This window comes from Erpetoichthys calabaricus, chromosome 12 (genome assembly GCF_900747795.2).
Source record: "Erpetoichthys calabaricus chromosome 12, fErpCal1.3, whole genome shotgun sequence".
Lineage (NCBI taxonomy): Eukaryota > Metazoa > Chordata > Cladistia > Polypteriformes > Polypteridae > Erpetoichthys > Erpetoichthys calabaricus.
Window position 1 is genome coordinate 111,368,825 of NC_041405.2, and position 20,928 is coordinate 111,389,752.

Here is a 20,928-nt window from a genome sequence, read left to right on the forward strand (position 1 = left end):
GGACAATTTATATGCCACAAATGGTACATGTGTTGAACATGATGGCGAACAGGTTGAGACTTCTTGCACATTTGAAGTATGCCTTGAGAATAAATTGTTTCCACCATTTAAATGCTAACATAATTTTGACTCACCCTGTATATATATATATATATATATATATATATATATAGGAAATAACAATGTTACCTGTGCCTTGAAAGTGATGCAAATAAAAGCTGTTTGAAGTAGAAACAGGGAAAACCAGGTGGCATCCGGGCTGTCCCAGGTCAAGAAAACTGGAAGTGAAGCAGAAGGGAAATAAATTAAGCATACAAAAATAAAAATTTACTTGTCAATACAAGATATTTAAAATTGTATCTGGACACAATTTCAGTTTGTCATAACAATACCCTGCTCTTCTTAAAATATGATAAGAGAGATTAAACTGTTGTGACAGTTCAATACAACTATTGAGCATTGCTCATTAATGTTGGTGAACACCAATATCTGTTTCTCTGCATAAGCATGAATAAAAAACACACAAGCATACATTACAAATACCTGCACAGGGAACTAATTCCGATTGCTTGATCTTATGACATTATTCTTTTGGTCAATTTTCAGAGTTAATGACCATAGGTCTGGATGAGAATGTAAACTGACTGATAAACCAAAAGCTCATCTGAGGACAGTTCCTGCTTTACCTCCACAAGTCATTCATTTGCTATACTGCCACTTCTGCATTGACTCACTGGTTCATCTCACCACCATCCTCTGCTCTGTGTGTACATAGCACATATAATTACCTACCATAGATACTCGCGTATATGTCGAAAAATTTATACCTTACAATTCATTCAAAAAAACAGAATCGACTTATCCGCGGGGCAACACAATTGTCCATAGAATTTGGGTAATGACATTGTACACTCAACGTTTCACGGTGTTAAGTCACCGGTCATCTGCCGTTTCCCATGGTCTTTGAAATAATTATAAGCCAGCAATACTATTGCTAATTAGCTAGTTTTTTTCTAATTTCATTAAATAACTCTTTAAACTATGAAATACTTGAATTTGAGCATTAGCTTTTGCAGGTTTTGGATAACAAACATACCATTAGCTGCCTCGTTCAACCAGATTTAGAATCAAAAGAACCAAGGCAACGCACGCTATCAATGCGATGCAAGCGCAGCCCGTGATTCAAAAAATTTCTCTGCCTACCCATTTGTCTCGTCTGACAGTAGCTGAAAAGCAGCATCAGGAGAGAGCAGCCTGAAGTAGTCCAGCAGCAGGTGATCTGTCGTGTCCAACAGCAAGCCATGCTGTCTTGTGAAGTCCGGTAGCCAGTTCGGCTCCCACGGATCCTTGCCGTAGCTGCATCGGCTGCGCGAATGCGCTCAGCTGGCAGCTGATCAGCTGGCGCGGCATCGGCTGGTGTCCGATCAGCTGATTCCGGCTTCTCACTCTCTTGCTCGATTCCTGATCACTGTCAATAAAATCCAATTCTGAAAAATCAGAGTCTGACTCAGCGATAATGTGCAAAACATCGTCTGCCGAGTGTTTTCTTTTCTGCACTCGCTTCGCTCCCTTGTGACATATCAACGCCATCTTGCCTTTGTTTACATTTCGCAACTCACGCACACGCAAGGATTAGTTGCCGAGTCAACGAGTCTAGCATTTCTCCAAGCACAGAGGGAATTCCAGTGACGTGACAGTGAGTTTTGTCGCCATTAACAGCTGATTGTCCCCCTCTATCTCTGATAGCTGTCAAGTTTTATCCTCGACTTATACGCGGGTCATAACAAATTTTGTAATTTTCGGCTTAAACAATACACTCGACTTATCTGCGAGATCGACTAATACGCAAGTATCTACGGTAAATACATTTATGTGCAGTTATAAAAGAAGACAAATATAGTGTAAAATCAGAAGAGGTATGGACCTGAAACCTGCTACCATGTCACATTGACCATAAACACAGGTACATGAGATGTCTAGTCAAGTTTGAATTTTTTCGTTTCACCTTAAATACATACTTTCTTCAACAAAGATACAATCAAGTAAACTGCTGAGCCTCTTTTGCATGCTGATAAGTTTTTATTATGGTTATAGATGCCTAAGATTCCAAGCTCTGTAGATGCAAGATTAGACAGCATGCCCCCTTTCCAATGCCCAGGGGTCCTGTGATACTATATGCATATTTACAACTGAGTGCAGATGAGAAAATACCTCTCAAAATCCTTCAGGCTTCCAGAAATCAATGTGAAGATAGCACCCCCATAGCCTTAATGTCTTTATTCATGTACTACTTTTTTTTATTAGGCTGAGTAGATACAGCACTTTGATATAGTCTGCAAAATATGGTGGCCTCGAAATGCAAGCTGAAGAAATTTACAAGTGCATGCTTGTTGAGATTTGCCACATGCAACTGTATCCAGCAGGAGACGTTAGTTTCCTTGTTGGAATAAGTTCTTTTGTAATTGTGACGTGTTACATAACCCGAAACTATATCCGATATTAAAAGGCAATACTCCTCCCTTAGTGATACGGCGGTAAGAAATCACATAGGAGAAATAACTTAGCTTTCTTTAATGACGGTTTATGTGGCATAACAGATGAAGGAAGCCATGACAAGACCTTCGGGAGTTGGGGCCCGATGTATACAGTCTGCCGTTTTTGTCGCTGAGTTGGAAGGATTTTCCGGATCGGATGACATTATCTCTCATCCGTCCATTGGCTTCAATGGTGTGCCGGGCAGTGTTTCAAGGCTTTATACCCTTTCTTCATGTGCACTTAGGTAAATAATTCAATTCCAAATGTAATGGGCTAGAATTCAGTATTCTAAAGAAAATGACATTTCGGTGTGTTGCTTAGTGTAATGGGCTATAAACCAGTGTTTTAAAGAAAAGGCAGAATTTCTGGAAAATTCTGCTACAGGTTATTGCTGATAGCTATCTACAGGACATAAATATTTACCTGTCTTGCTAAAGAGTCACATGCTTTGAATAGTCAGACTGCTTTGATTTAGTATCTCATCTACACACAATATGGTGATACAGAACTGTCTGCTTCCTTGGAAAATTAACGAGTTCTGGGGACATTGGTTTCTAATCAAGTACTCAAAGTAAATGTGTTTACACTATTTGTTATACAGAGGAAATTGGCTTGCACCATTGTTTTCACTGATTACCATGTTGATCTATGCAGAAATTGAAGCATATATATATTTCTGGGAAAAGGAGAATAAAAAAGAGAGAACAGAGAAGTATGATCTGAGACTCTGGACTGCTGTCTGTTTCTTTTATGCTTTACAACATATCGCTGTGGTTACACCTTGTAGCAACAGTGGCTTGTACCTGGCCCAGGTTTCCCTAGGCCTGAGGTCGGTAACACACACAAGGCAAAGAGGATACAATTTTATGCTGACTCTGGCAGACGAAATATAGTGCAAGTTGCCCATTTCGCAGTTGTCCCTGTCTTGTTTTCTAATGCTTGCCTAGCAGTTCTTAATGATGAGCCCCTGTGCTAAGTCTGTCTTTGTATTAGCTGTGCATGTGAGTTGAAAGAAAAGTAGATTTATAAAATATTTGTGCAGAGCACAGTCACATATTAAACATATATACTTATTACAGCAACGTATGACCAAACTTAACTGTATGAAAAAAGGCTGACAATTCAAAATGAAACAACATGTTAGTTGGTGGAAATAGCTGTCAGTCACTCTTGAGGGGTAGCTCGCTGATGAAAAAGCGAAACTATTTTTTATTTTAAATGTGTGAATATGCATTGAATAACAATATTACAAATATGTTACTATGATCTGAAATTTCCACAACAAACACAATTACAATATGACCACATGATCATTGTAAAATGAAAATACAGCAGGAGAGATTCAAAACAAAAGTAGAATGCTGCTTGATGTCAAACACTCCTGAATAGAAGTACACTAGACTAGATTACTGTAACGTAATCCTCTCAGGAATACCCAAAAAAGACATAAATCGTTTGCAACTAGTGCAGAATGCAGCTGCTAGAATCCTAACCAGGAAAAGAAAATCCGAGCACATTTCTCCAGTTTTGATGTCACTACACTGGTTACCTGTGTCATTCAGGATTGACTTTAAAATTCTGCTTATGGTTTACAAAGCCTTAAATAATCTCGCCCCATCTTATATATCGGAATGTCTGACATCTTATATTCCAAATTGTAACCTCAGATCCTCAAATGAATGTCTCCTTAGAATTCCAAGAGCAAAACTTAAAAGAAGTGGTGAGGCGGCCTTCTGCTGTTATGCACCTAAAATCTGGAATAGCCTGCCAATAGGAATTCACCAGGCTAATACAGTGGAGCACTTTAAAAAACTACTGAAAACACATTATTTTAACATGGCCTTCTCATAACTTCACTGTAATTTAATCCTGATACTCTGTACATCCAATTCATTATAATAACTATTCATGGTGGCTCTAAAATCCGTACTAACCCCTACTCTCTCTTCTGTTTCCTTTTCTGGTGTCCTTTTGATGGTGGCTTGCGCCACCACCATCTACTCAAAGCACCGTGATGTTCCAACATTGATGGATTAAAAGCCAGAAGTCTGCATGACCATCAGCATCAAGTCCTTCCGTGAGAACCCTAAATACAAAAAGGACTATTTCATTTATGTTACGTAGAATGCCCAGAGGGGACTGGGCGGTCTCGTGGCCTGGAACCCCTGCAGATTTTATTTTTTTCTCCAGCCGTCTGGAGTTTTTTGTTTGTTTTTTCTGTCCCCCCTGGCCATCGGACCTTACTATTTTTCTATGTTAACTAATATTGTCTTATTTTAATTTCTTATTTTGTCTTTTATTTTTCTTTTCTTCATTATGTAAAGCACTTTGAGCTGCTTTTTTGTATGAAAATGTGCTATATGAATAAATGTTGTTGTTGTTACACTGATGGTAGTATGGTGGCCACCAGAGATTCATTTTTATTACGTAATGCATTGATACAGATGAGTGACACTTCCAAATTTGGTTTCAGCTCTAATAATGTTTCATGAGTTTTGTTTTTTTTTAAAAGGCAAACTTTAAAATCACATATCTGATTTTATTGTACACAGCTACACTGAAACAGGCTTAGACTAACTGCAACTGTGTACATTACATTTCTAGTTCTGAACATCCATCCATCCATGCATCTTCTAAACCTACTTATCCAGGTCAGGGGCGTCGGGAAGCTGGAAACTATCCCAGCAATTCTTTAGGATTAGTAAACATACAGTAAATAGAGAGACAAACACATCAGGGGCTAATTTATTTAAGATAAATATGAGTAACATGGGCATAGCTGTCTATATCCATTCAACTATTTTCTGAGATAGAGGTGTGGCCGGAGTAAAACAGAAACAGACATGAACTCAAATCCATCATACATACAGCATGTAACCATGCTTACTGTATGTCGAGCCAGCATACAGTTACTATGCATGTTTAAAGGGGGTCCAAGACAACAGGCTTTGTTCCAAATTTTGACTCCCTAGTAACATTCTCCCTGATTTCATATACTGTATATCACACACTGTATTAAGAATGCTGCCTGCTGAAGCGGTCACAAGTCTGCTGGGCCTGCTTTATTGAAGCTTTACTTATTCAGTCATCTCATACACACAATGCAATTGATGAAAAAACATTTGTGCGTTCATCAAATCTAGCATTAAATAATGCCACTTTAACAGTGAAAGAGTCTGCCTCCTTAGAACCACAAACTCGCTGTCAGTCTGATGCAAGGCCAAGTGTGCATGTCACCTCTTAATGCTGCAGCCCCTGCCCTTTACATGAGCCATTTCATAATACTGACACTCTTACATTTTGTGTGTGCCACTTCTTTTCATTTTCTGCAGCTTGCACCTTGGGGTCACCATAGCAAGTCTTTATTTTCAGACAAACTGCAAAAGTGTAGGTAATTTGTAACTTGCATCACAATAGTGATAGGATGTAACATACAGTACATAGTCCTATACCAAATATTGCTCCATCTGAGGCTGGCATTTGTTATTTTAACCTAACAAAAATTTTATAAAAACTGTAAATGACTAAATAAATGTAATAAACATCAGCATTCATTACCATATTTATATAAATTCACATGCCTCAAACAAGTTTTAGTTGTAGTTAATTTCTGTAAAATACAGCTTGTTGGCTTAAAGAAAAAGCTGAGTGAAGGAAAGGAAGTGCACAAAGCTAAACAGAAAACAAATTCGCTCAGAATAAAATGAAGGCTGTCTGAAATGGTCTTAGCATAATTACTGGACTCAAGCAATCCAGGGCCCAGGTGCTAGAAGGGGATGTGGACAAAGCTAATGCCCTGAACCCATTTTTTGATTGATTTTTCCACCCCCCTCTTCAACCTCTTCCAATGACCATTCTCCCCATTCCATTCCCACTACACCAACAACTGGAAAGGCTAGTGACAAGTCCACCTCTAACCATCAGTGTAGGCTGTCCATAACTGTAGGAACCAAGTAAGGAAGCAACTGAGGAAGCTGCACACAGGAAAATCTGTGGGATCAGATGGAGATAGTCCTCAAGTTTCAAGGCCTATGCTGACCTCTGTCACCTGTTCAGTCTTTCCCTTGCCATTATGAACAATGCTGCACATCCTCCCTCTGACACTATATCATTAAGTACTTTCAGCCAATGAATTACTCAGCGGAAGTGTGTCAAGAAATGCTACTGGGGCTCCTTTGTACCAACAGCAACACACCTGCATACGAGATGCTTTACTGTAACTGTCAGAAGTTTTCTTCCTTTTCAGTCATTGCGGTGTGTGATCAGACCATAGTGTGTATGTTTATTTATTTATTTAAAGACCTTCTTTAAAAAGCCATAGGGATGAATAAAGGTCTATCTATCTATCTATCTATCTATCTATCTATCTATCTATCTATCTATCTATCTATCTATCTATCTATCTAATTATGACTATTAACAGGAATGGAAACGGTAGCACAGTGGTCATCTTTGCTACTTAATGCACCCAAACGTTGTCTGTCTGGAGTTTGAACATTCTTCCCATGTCTGTGTTGGGTTTCCTCCTACATGCCCAATGACATCTAGGGCAGGTTAATTGGCCCAGCATGAGTGTGGGTGTATGTGAGTGACCCTGAACCGATTCCAGCCTTACACCCAATGCTGTTGGTATCTGCTTTGGCCTGGGCAACCCTGAACTGGATTAAGTAGGTTGATAATATTATGTTATGTTTCAGTATTTTGTACATTACTGCTATTTCATACAAAAGTTATAATTTATTAACAAAATTACCAGCTTGTGTTTTACAGATTCTCCACACTGAAAATATGAGAGTATCTGAGCATTCCCAAACGGACAGATTGCAAACACTCTATTTAAAAGAAAAGATTAATGATTTTCTTGTAAGTAGAAGATCATTTATACCTAAACAGTGGGAGAAATCAGAAATATCTTTGATATCTTCCTGCAGATTATCATAAATAAAAGAAAGTCAGCAGGCATTTTGGTCTACTGGTTTAGACACTGGGCTGTTAAACATGCCTCAGAATTCATTCTGCACTTTTGATTCAGTAAGTGACATCTGAGCAAGTCACTTAACCTGACTCTAGAACAATTCTAATACAGAATTAAATTATAGATTTTTACATTTAAAATGCCTTGGGGTGGCTTTCCATATGCAAAGATATTATATACTACATGTTAAAATAACATTTATTTATAGTAAGGGAATTTTGCATATTAATTATTACTATGAAAATTTTATGTTTTTCAAGACACTAAATCTGAAGGGGCTTTTAGTATGTCTCTCAGTCACTGGTTTCAAAATCAAATTGCTTTTACCAATGTGTGAAAAAAATCATTAATACTATTCTGATTGTCCACCCTTTTAAGTGTCAGCTCTTAAAAGTTAAAAGTGTTAACAGTCACTTTTGTAGAATTTAGAAACCTTTTGGATTACTCTCAGCTTGAAAATAAACTTTATGTGACTAATATAGGTACACAGAGTAGCCGGCAGATGCTACTGGATTTCCTTATATTTAGTCAAGTATGAAGCTCTCTAATGCTCACACTGTGCTGTAGGCTTGAAAGCATCTAGGCATCCATCATCAAATAATGCTTCAAACTGAAAAATCCCAGGATTCTGTTCAACCCAGTTCCTTATCTATGCTTGTTACACTACCTTAGATCAATAAATCTTAATGTATGCATTATAAAGTTATGCCACTCCTTACCTGTACAGTGAATATTGACTAAACAAAAGGCTTATCCTACTGAAACATCTGGAAACATAAGAACATAAGAAATTTGACAAATGAAAGGAGACCATTCGGTCTATCAAGCCCATTTGTTTAGCTAATAGCTAAGTTGTCCCAATATCTCATCCAGATTCTTCTGAAAGGTTGTCAAAGCTTCTGCTTCAACTCCATATCTCCGTAGTTTGTTTCAGATTCCCACAACTGTCTGTGTAAAGTAGTACTTCCTGGCTTCAGTTTTAAATACACTTTCCCTTAATTTCCACTGATGTCCTCTTGTATGTAAGCTAAAAGAATTCAGTGAAATCTACTTTATCAATGCCTTTGAGGATTTTAAATATCTGGATTAGGTCCCCACGTAGTCTTCTCTACTCAAGACTAAGCAGGTATAACTCCCTGAAACTGTAGGAGTAGGACATGTCCTTAAGTCCAGGGATGCACTCCTCTGTCTTTTTTGTACTGTGGTGACCAGAACTACACACAAAACTCCAGATGTGGTCTTACTAGAACATTAGACAGTCTGAGAAAATGTTAACTCAATAATGAGGGAACTGCTTCAGCCTGGCTATGGAACAGCTGGTCAATCAAATGTCCAAATAGTTTTGAGGCCCTGAAACTAAGGGGCCATGTATAAACAGCTCATACGATATTTTTGGTAAACCCCTTACATTAAAGCTGAAACTTTCCACTTCAATCACATAATGGTTGCTTTGTTCAAATACACTGTGGTGGCGTACAAAGCCAAAATTCTGTAAATTGTGTCACTGTCCAAATACTTATGGAAATAACTATAATATACTATTGTACGTATCAACACAGGAGAATAAGAGACACTAAGCACTGTACATGAAAAGTTGACACTGGTGAGATTCTAAAATTAATTAAGCAATTAACTTTATAGCATGCTCCGACTCATGTATTAAAATGTTGCACTGGCTCATTGTGTATAATTACAGCTAGTATTTCTGTAAGACTCTCCTGAGTGACTTTGAAAGAGGAGGTTATTGCCAGAACTTGTTTACAGAAAAAGACCATTTACTTAAACCAAAAAATGCTGCTTATGTGTCATGTCTATTAGACCAACTAGTTATTTTATTGAAACTTCCATTGAAAAAACTTGGGTTTAAATCTGTAATTCAGGTAAATGGAGTTTTATGTAACCTTTAAGTTGAGGGTTAAGTGGAACAACAGAGTAGAAAACTTGCCACTATGATAGCTAATAGACTTTATGTTTAAATCCATGTCCAGAAAAAACTGAAAATGATAATGAGTGATTTTAATATTTTAAGTGATAACTGAAGAGTTGTTCACAGAAATACTGTAACACACAACTAACTAAAAAGAGAAAAAAGGTGAGTTTTGAACCTTTGGGGATGAATGAGTAAACAATAGTTTATGCAGTGTAGCATTAGATGATATTGCTTGTTTCTTTTGACAAGGTCAACAGGTTCTGGCGCTAAAACTCTGATTAATTTTAAATATTTCTGTTGTTACATTGCTCAGCAGTCCCTCTATGAATTTGCTTTTCTCTTTTATTTCTTTTCATGTTTGTTCGCCTCTCACTGTTCTGCATATGGTGTGTTAATTTATTCTTGTGCATAATTGCAAAAATGCATTTCAGTTTTTATTAAAAGGCAAGTTTATTATGTGTGAAGGTGAGCGTGTTGTTTAAGAATATAAAATGTTTCTATTCACCTTAAACTCTTGTCTTCAGTGTGATTATTACGGGTAAAAAATTCACATAAAATGTGGTAGGATATAAGGCAGAGAGTTCTCTTATAGATAACAAGTAGGTAGAACAAATGGCACTCATCCTCCTGCCTTAAAAAGATTATCCTGCAATATAAGGATTTTTCATGTTTATGTAGACCCTACAGATTGCAAGCACATTAAAGCTAAAATTTTATGGTATTCCAGTGATAATGGTAAAGCAATTAACATATTTATGTCATCAATTGCATTTTTGGCATATGATCAAAGAATAAAATAAATGTTGTAGCAAATAAAGTTTTTTTTTTTAGTTTATACATTACTAGGCTTCACCTGCATAGAAGTGAAACAGGACAGCGAGGAGGACCCTGGCCAGCTCCCTACTCCTGACGTCACGCTTCCCCATCCCCTCACCCTGCAGCCTCTGTCTCAGATTAGAGCGAATACATCACTCCTGCAAGCGAACTATGATTCTTAGCGCGATGAGAAAGGTTGCAAAATCAACTAGAATGTTCAAGCAAATTCTAGGAAAAAAGCCCAATCTAAATCCGTTAAGTAGATCTCTCGTTTGATAGCTAAGCTGATGTAAGATACGGCCCGAGGCTGGCATATAAGTGAGGAGGTCCCTGCCCCATCCCCCCTCCTCAGCCTGATATGTCTTTCTCGGATTTGCGCAAATAAATCAGTACCGCAAGTGAACTATGATACATGGCATAGAAGTCGCAAAATCAACAGGAATGTTCAAGCAAATTATAGAAAAAAACCTGATCTAAATCCATTAAGTGGTTCTCTCATGAAAAGTGGACAGACAGACAGACATATTTTATTTATATATATATACAGAATATATATATTATATATATATATATATATATATATATATATATATATATATATATATATATATATAAAGAGAGAGAGAGAGAAGATAATTATTGTATCAGATCTGATCAGAATAAATCTGCTTAACCTGATTCAGGCTGATGTCAATCCCGACAGCACTGGGTATAAGACAAGAAACACCACTGGACAAGGCACCAGTCCATCACAGAGCCCATTCACTCAAACACTCACATTTAGTCAATCACATTAGAAGTCAGGTGGTGAACTTTGTTTCTTGGTGCAAAGAGAATTGTCTGCAACTTAACTACAGCAAAATCAAGGAATTGGTTATTGACTTTCGCTGCACCAAAGAGCCCATCCAATATGTCTGGTAACTATTCAGAGAGTGGATGTGGAGTTGGTCCATTTCTACAGATATTTGGGGGTCCACATTAATGACAGGTTGGACTCATCTCAGAACACAGGAACATTTTAAGAAAGGATAGAGCAGGCTCTTTTTCCTTAGGAGACAGCGTTCCTTTAATGTGGAAAAGTGACATCCTTCACATCTTCTACACCACTAAGTAAAGGCCAGTGTGACTTTCTATGCTGTGGTGTTGTGGGTAACATCACTTCAAGGGAGGCCCACTGAATGAACAAGCTAATTCTAAGGGCAGACTCAGATACAGGATGCACCCTAGACCCCCTTGAAGTAGAAGTGGGTGAGAGTTAAAACAAAAAGTGAGTGCCATTATGAACAATGCTAGATATCCTTCCTCTGACACACTATCATTAAATACTTTCAGCCAATGAATTAGTCAGCAGAAGTGTGTCAAGAAACACCACTGTGGCTTCTTTATACCAACAGCTGATCACAATCTGATATTTGGGTAGTTATCTACCAGGTAACGCTTGTGGTTTGTCGACCAGTTGGCAGACATCCGCCACGCCCTCTCAATTGCTAGAAACAGGTCACAGACAGAATATATAGTACCTGTCAAATAATACAAAGAGAACACAACATGTGTTTCACCCTAATTGGGGCTCATCAGTTGTACGCACCTTTGCTTCCCCTTGCGGGAATCAAACCTGTTTGTTAGACTTTGTTCTGCTTCTTGCAACTAAAAGGCCATGGCAGATGTCTGCTGCCAACCACAACCATACAAAACCAAGAGATAATAGCGGTATCCACTAAACCCCTGTGCTGCCCAGAAAATGATCAAGTAGAGTCTTTATCTTCATCACAGTTGATCCAGCTCATTTTTAGTTATATATTTGATTTAATAACATACCACTTGACAAGGTTAAGGTTTAGACTGTTTTAGCTCAGAATATTTTTCTTTTTTTTTGCAGTTTATGAGACTTGATATTCTGAAAACTGAATTTTCAAGTTTTTTTCATTTATGTGTTTTAATTTTATCTCCCTGCTTGAGAAAGGCTTCACATTTTTTCCATTTCATTTTTAAGTGCATTATATAACTATTTCGGAATCTTTAGTAGTGCAAAATGAGTTGCTTGGAGACTTTGTCTGACTGCTAAAGACCACCTACCTACCAAATGGTACAACGATTTGTGTCTCAAAGACTTGCAGCACCAGTAGCCCTTTGTCCGAAAATACGGATTAAACCTGTGAACAAGTGCAGTGTGCAGTTTAGTGATTTAGGTTCTCCCATCCTGGGTTGATTCATAGCTTTCGATCCACAAGTCGTTTTTATAGCAGATCACATTTTCCCATAAAAATTTTTTTTTAAGTTTCTTTGTCAAAAGACACACACATCCCCTAGTGTTGCTAATTACATCTTAGCAGTTACTGTTTCTGTCTATTTTTCTGTCAATTCACAGAATTCAAGCTACAGTCCAACTGATCCTTCAGGTTTTCATAACCGGCATAACCACACAAAAGGTACTATGTTAAACAAGATTTATTGATATCACCAAAGCTGTAATAAGTAAATTAAAGTAAAACCTGTTTATTTCATCTTAAATAATGCATGCCCAAACAGCTAATCCAAGAAAATAGCATGTATTACTTTCTGTCTGTAGACCTTTCCAAAGTCTTCACCATTTTCATTGCTAAGGGTCTTCACTTCTTAAAAATGTTACTTATCTCTGTATTATATTAGCATAAAAAATTTACAAATACACTTCTCACAGCTGGTACATTTTACAAAGTAAATGTAAAATTGGTCAAGACAAAACTTTTGAAAGAAATTATTTTAATGTACACTAACCATGTTTTACAAGTAATATTTGCAGTTTGTTTTCCATTTGTCTACATTTTTATCTTAGCATAATTGTAGCCACCTGGGGGCGTGCCAGCTCCCCAAACCCAACACAGACTGACGCCAGGCACAAATCCAGCAATGCATACATTTTTGTTTCCAAGAGGGAGACGCTTTCAATTGTTTCCTGCCTGAAGAGCACAGCACAAAGCACCAATAAATACACAGTACAGCAGTTTTGTTTTCTTTTCTTCTCTTCTCTCATTCTCTCTGTCTATCTTCCGCCTTCACTTCTCCTCTGGCAAGCTGCATCCTTCTTCCTCCTGACTCTGGCTCCTCGAGTGAAATGAGGTGGTCCCTTTTATGCTGCACATGGGAGCACTTCAGGTTTTCCATCAACATTACTTGGAAGTACTCCCAGGTGTGGTGGAAACCCAAGTTAGGGCTCTGGGGCTCCCCCTGGCAGCCCCCAAGAAACCCAACAAGGCTGTGCCAAACTCCAACTATGGGAATCTGAGGTGAAACTGCAATCCAGGGGAGCTGCCATCTAGCACTCAGGGGCAGGCAGTGCCCTGTGCACATCTGCTGCCCCAGTCCTTTTTTTACAATGGCTTCCCAGCCATCCTTCACATAATACAATATCAAATAGGTTACTCATTTAGCTTGTGGAACTTATTTTCAAATTTTATTGCTTCAAACATTGCATTTAGAAATTGTTTTGTGGATAATTTTGGGATTTCACAAGTATTCAACTATAAGCCTTATAGTAGAGAGAAATAGCAGCTACTGAAAATGAGCAACTGAGTAAATTAGTTAATATGCAAGATACGACCCCCTCTGACCATATTCTTGTTTAGTGCAGGCAATGTACTGAATAGTACAGTAGAATAAAACACCACTGTGGAATAGGGAAACTCTCCACTGATTGATTAAGATTCAAATACACAGGTTTAGCTGTACATTTGTTTCATACATTTTCAGAGATAAGACGTTAAGACTTACCTTCAAAGAATTATTGAACAGAAAATATAGCCAATGCTGTCTTGACAAGAGAGCCCTGATTTTCACCATGAATTTTAATGTGTCGATATTGTACATGTAAATATGATATTACTGTAATACATGTAGATAAATTCATGTATGATACTCTTGAGAAAAATGGGAGTTTATTATGCACTATTTTGTATAGTTGTTAATCTTTTTCTTAACTCATCTACATTTATTTAGTATTCTAAGGGTAAGTTCTGTTAATGGGATAAAGATACAAAGCCGATAGCTGGCAATTATATAAAGGACTGTTAAAAGTATCTCATTAAACAAAATAAAAATAAAAAAGCTTTTTCATACAGTAGATGAGAGCCAGCCATGCATGCTCATTGTTGCATAGTTCTGGGCAACTTAACATTCAAAGAAAACTCAAAGAGAATATCTAAAAATCTCCTAACTGAGAAGAAATAAAATAAGTTACATTGTAGCAATTACAAATTCATATTTCTTTAAGGTGAATGTATTTTAGTTTCAAGTTACTGCACACTCTAAAACAGCATATGAAAGCTATCCATAATTACAGAACAATTTTATTTACTTCAATGAATAATAACAACATTTTATGTATGTTTTATTTAGAAACACTCTCACATTTGGTAAAAATGATCTTTCACTAAACTATGCAAATATAGAGCTTTATTAAGCAACGTTTTACCCATTCCTGACATTAAAAATTTCAAACCAGTGTAACATTGGGCCATACTGGTCTTTTCATGCTTCAATAAAATGCTGACATATGCCCAATATCAAAATAATAATAATAATAAAAATAATAATATCCTTTGTTGAAATAAAAAACATCCAACTTTAAATAGAATGAAAATTAATTGCTTTGGAAATGGTGTATTTTATGTAATTAATTGACTTTAAATATATCATAATCATTTGCTGATTAGTTGGAACATACAGTACACTATATTACAACATATCATGTTTTTGCCACACATTATTGTCCCTTAATACTAAAATATTTTCTCAGCATGCTTTTCCAGTAATATGCCTCATATTTTGTATGGATATTTCAGAAATCTTTGCTAACTCAGGATGTGTTTGTTGCCATTGTAAATAATATATGAGGTGTGAAATTGCCAATGAATCATTTTAATGAATGCATTTAATGATGATTTTGCCCCATATTATGCGTAACTCTACAGGAGCGTCTGGCTGATGGGGTTTCAGTTAAAAGAATGGATTTTCTGCTGTGTTGTTTGAGAATGTCCAGTTTTTGCCTGTCCAGTGATGTTCTCAACAATGAAAATATGGAAGCCTGCGAGTTATTCTAATTAAAACACAATGCATTATGCCAAATGAACAGACTTTTCTTCTGATGCTTTACGTTACTTTAACTATTAACCTTTTCTGCGCTACTTTTTCTGCTGAAACTTTATATGGAGCTGGAGTTCATAGTAGAAAGGATGATCTTTTACATAATAACTTCATATTTACAATATAAATCAAGGCGGCACAGTGCCGCAGCGGTAGCACTACGGCCTCGCAGCAATGAGATCAGGATTTGCTTCCCGGGTCCTCACTGTATGGAGTTTGGATGTTCTCTGCGTGTCTGTACAGGTTTCCTCTGGGTGTTCCGGTTTCCTCCAACTGTCCAAGACACGTAGGTTAGGTGGATTGACGATACTAAATTGGCCATTGTGTGTGTGTGTGTATGCCCAGTGATGGACTGCCACCCTGTACAGAGTTTGTTCCTGCCTTGCACCCTATGCAGACTGTGATAGGTTCCAACACCTCCCATGATCCTGCTCAGGACTAAGAGGGTTAGGCAATGACTCAGTGAATATAAATCAAAGTAAAAATATATTAACTGCGCTACAATTACTTCTAAATGGCAAAACAAATCAGAACTAGTATATGGGTTAAATATACAGGTATATAAAATGTATTTCACCTTTACATATATTAAATTCATTTATATACATTATTGGCATACAGTAAGACTATAAGAGAAAATTTTGGTAGATTTGGAGTGTGTTTCCTTCCACAAAGTATTGAAACAATAAGATCATTGTAATCTCCATTTTAGGATTGATCATTAATTTTTGAATGTCATAACCCATCATAACTAAAGTAACACTTCAAATCCTGCTAATTTACATGTGCCCCACCCACTCATTAATCGATAACCACTTCTTAAACTGGTTACCTCAAGAGCCAGCCATGGGGACAGACACAAAATACATTACATTCACAGCAGGACAGTTCTGAACATTTAGAATGATAAGTCTTACACCTGATATTATATAATTTCCATGATGTACCCTGAAATGCATTAATGTGTTTGTAGGATTTTATTCTATAGATAAAGTAAAATGATTAAATAATTTACACTTAAAATTTTAAAATGTATGAGTTAATATTTCTAATGATTTTATAAGTAAAGTAATTTAAACAATTAAAACGTAATAATTGTAGATATGATGTAATGATTTTACATTCTTTAAATGTTTTGAATAATCTGCATTCTAAAGTTGAAGCAATCTCTGCTACAATGGAAACATTTTCTGAATTGCAATTGGTTATGGAGAGAATCAAGAAAGAACAGGGATGGACCAGAACAGGAGGTAGGTACATTTGGGCAGATATAGTATGGCTGCATTAAAGAAAACCTACCAAGAATAGTGTCAGTTGAACTCTGTGTCTAAGTCTCCAACCACACCTCAAAAACCCAACGTTTTCATATTGTTTAAATTGATTCAATGGGTTGTAACCAGTACCCATTGTGGCAAATAGGAACTGTAGGAACTAAGTATAACTTCATCTGAGCTAATCTGACAGTGTATCAAAATGCAAGAATTGGCAAGATTGGGGGTTGACAACTACTGGGAGATACCAGATATCCTCTTTGTACATCTATCGACATATACAACTAACTTAGGACTGTTGTGAAAGAACAATACAGTGTAGCACGGCAGCAAAAGTATAGCCTGATGGAATGCAAGGTATGGAAATAAGCATAGCTTTATGGGAAGAGCACATGGAGCAGGTGTACCCTTGCATAAAGAAGAAGAGAAAGGAGGAAATGGAGACTAGAAATGATAACATTTCTGGTCTTAGAGCTGAGGTTGTGTATTAGGCTGGTGTTGTGGGACTAGAAAGGCTAAAATCACTACTGTTTTTACATAGTTATTTTGGTTTTTTCACCAGTTTGTAATTAAGAGATTTTGCTTGCATTTTATGATATTCGAGTTATTTCATATACGTTTGATAAATAACACAGCGTGTATCATCGGAGGGAGAGAAAGAATCATTAATACATACTGGATATATTAATTCATCTTCATTTATAGATTGCAGAAAAATAACATTATATAAATTAAATACACAATTTATAATTTTTTAGAATGTGGAGGTTGTAGCTGTGTGTCTCATTCCACTTTAGTTTTTTCTCATGTTGGAAAAGCTGCCACGTGCCTCAGCAAACAACTGCTGCAATCAAAATGAAGAAAAACCTATTCATGAGAAAAAGTTGTTTTTGTGTGTATGTCTGTCATTTCATATGTGTTCATCTTTTAAACAATATTATTCAGATTTTGATCTTATTTATATACTTTGCTTTCATTGTTCATTTAATTATGATGTTGTTTCTTTCCTGCTACTCTTCACAAGTTTATTTCGTGTCACCAAAGGACCAGAAACATCACCCACTTATAAAAGCATTACCTAGCGATTATTTTCCAATCAAATTATGATGCTTTTCTTGTATGTGACTTATATGTGTCAAAGTTAACAAGGTGATACTTTATCCTTATTAGTAAACTAGACAATTAAGTGGGGTTTTGGTTAATGCATAAAAATTAACTCATAAATACATATGTGCATATCATAAAAGTGCTGGTTAATCACTGCGATTTATTGTTTTCAGGACACCTAACCCCGAATGGTTTGGAGTTTGGTAGGTACTTATAATATATATATATATATATATATATATATATATATATATATATATATATATATATATATAAACAATATAAACACTAATCATGTTTAAAAAATTAAACTAATGTAAACCGAAGTAGTTTTATAACTTATACAATACCCAAAGAAGAGTACTTCAGGCTAATTATCTACTCTGCATGAATGAGTCTTGCGATGGAGTGGTGACATGTCAAGGGTTGCCTGATGCCACCAGGACAGGCACCAGGCCCTTGTAACCCCGAACCTAGTTAAGTGCATTTGAAAATATTATGGTATATAACCGGACGAAAGAAAAATAATTTTCAGAAGGACAAATTATCTTATTAAATTAATGCAAATAGTTTACATATATTTTATATATTAGAGCCTCCCCCATTTTATGTAGTATATTTGTTTGCTTCATACAGTTTCATGTTATAAGTACCAAGCTGAAACAAGTACAGAAATAAATAATGTAAATAATGATCATAACTGTAAATTACAGAACTTTCTAATTTTTATACCCTTCTTAATTAACACTACATCACTGAAAGTAAGTGTATTTAGCAAAGCAGAAGATTAAGATATAATAAAAATAGGTGTGTTTTTGGAGTAATTCTGCTGAATAACATTATTGTTTGTAGGTGATCTTGAGTACTCAAAACATTTTGAGCAAGATGTGTATATTTTTTTATCTTCATATGTGCTTCTGCTCTAACATTTTTCATTATGCTAGCTGAGAGTTAATTATACTTGTTTCTAAATTAATGTTACTGACTTGATGTCACAATCACTGAACTTTTTCTTAAATTGTTATTGTCAATTCCTTATTATGACAGCATCTTATGACAGTTGTTTTGCTTTTAATATGTGTATAATTCATTCATTTTTTGTGTTGAACATGTGAACTTTTGACAGGTTACTTTTATTTTTGTAACATTCAAGACACCTTACAAAAATTGGATCAGAGGAACACGAGTTTATAAATGGAATTAATGATCATTTTTAATCCATGTCAAAATAGCAGCCAGAGTTTAAACATTTCTAGAATGAATATTCTGTAATTATCAAGACAGAATTCATGTGTAGAGGTTATTGAACTGTTAGGATCTAGTACTTATAGGATGTTTCATGGGGTTGTGGCAAAGTTTATACACATCATCAATTTTAGTAAGACAATATTTGAGCAGATGCTGCAAAATCTTAAAGGAAAAAATAGTTTATTTGCTAGATATTACAGGACTAGATTTAATGGTATATCAGGTGCAATGCAGGACAAATAGCACATTTTAAAGATTACAGTAGTTAAGAATTAAGAAAGGAACTGCTGAAGAGAAAGTAGCTTTCCAACTTGTATAAGATAAATCTAGCGCCATACGTACAATTTATAAAAAAATTGTTTAAAATGTATTAGAAATATCAAAACACAGTTAGAATACAATATTGTATTTCTGAAAATGCAGGCTCTTCTATATATATATATATATATATATATATATATATATATATATATATATATATATATACACACACACACAGGGCTATTCAAAATGAAAGAGCAGATTCCAAACATTTTTCACTTTCTGCACGTTTGCCCAAATCCAGGTGTGCAAAGCATTTAGAGACTTACCCAAGAAGACAAGAAGTTGTAATTCCTGCCAAAGGGGATTGTACAAAGTACTAGATTTAGGGTGTAAATGCTTACATGGATGAAAGATTTCGGTGTTTGATATTAATAAATTTGCAGACCTTCCTGAAGACATATTTTCAGTATGTCTTTATGAGTTATTGAGAGTAGATTGATGGGCAAAAATGGAAAATGTATCCACTTAAAATTAATTGTACAACACAATAAATTGTGCAGAAAGTGAAGGGGTCTGAATACCTACTGAATCTCCTGAATACATATGTATGTTTCATTCTATGTATGCATATTTATGTGTGTGTGTGTGTATTTTGTGTATTACTGTGGCTATTCAGTGGAGCGAAGCAAGTAAGACTTTCAATGTACTATGTGCAGATGACAATTAACTTAAAATTGAACATGAGACATTAAAACATTTTAAAAAGAGAACTTCTGAGCGCTATAACACCTCTCGTTCTCATATAAACACTATTCAAATAAGCATGACTTTTTAGCAAATAACGGAAATGATTCAGTCTAGTAACTGATGCTTCATCATGTTCCTTAATAGACTGATGTGGCTGAATGTATATGTCTATTAAATCTATGAAGCATGCATTAGCCACCTCTTCATTTTCAACCACTAACAGACCTTAATCAGATTGCAGGAATTCGTTGTAACTATTTCTTTTCTGTACTGTAAAATTAGCTGTAAAATTGTACTTGTAGTTAATTTGAAAGCAATAACTGGACCTTTATTAGTGAGTGGAATTCGGAAACTGAGTTTAATTTAAGTGAACCTGAAAATAGAGTTATATTTATAAAAGACCTGTACACCATCAAATTTAAATGAACAGGTAATTATGGAATAGTAATCAAAATAAAACTACATTTCAAAATAAAATCACATTGCACAGCCAGGACGTGCCATCATATTGCCTTGACAGTGTGAATAATTATGCATGAATGACAATGGAGGCCAAAGGAAAAACAACAACACCAACACTGAGATAACACCTGAAATTCTAATCAAGGAAGTACACAGTAAGAAGCACAATTACACAGAGTGAGGAGAAAAATACTGTACACCTGGTAGAAGTAGGATGAAATTAATTATACACGACTTCTAGCTTTTGTCAACATATGATACTTAAATTATCTTAGCTGTGGAAAGTGGCCTTGGAGGAATGTATGTCATTTCTCCACTAATACCAGAAAAACAGAAAAAAGCTGAAGGCCTGGTCACAGGGAGCTTTCTTTTTATGCTATCAATTCAACTCAACAAATCTAACAAATGCCAGTCATTTTCTAACCCGCTTACTCCATGAACAGGGTTGTATG

General features: G+C 35.9%; 1 protein-coding gene across 3 annotated transcripts in view; it reads right to left on the bottom strand.

Annotated features, from left to right (window-relative positions):
- frmpd3 (FERM and PDZ domain containing 3) overlaps positions 1-20,928 on the bottom strand; it is a 779,808-nt gene that overhangs the window by 453,693 nt on the left and 305,187 nt on the right. For all 3 annotated transcript variants that reach the window (XM_028816887.2, XM_051934418.1, XM_051934416.1), the window contains exon 3: positions 190-278. The gene's annotated coding sequence lies outside the window, so the exon portion shown is untranslated. The remainder of the gene's footprint in view (positions 1-189; positions 279-20,928) is intronic.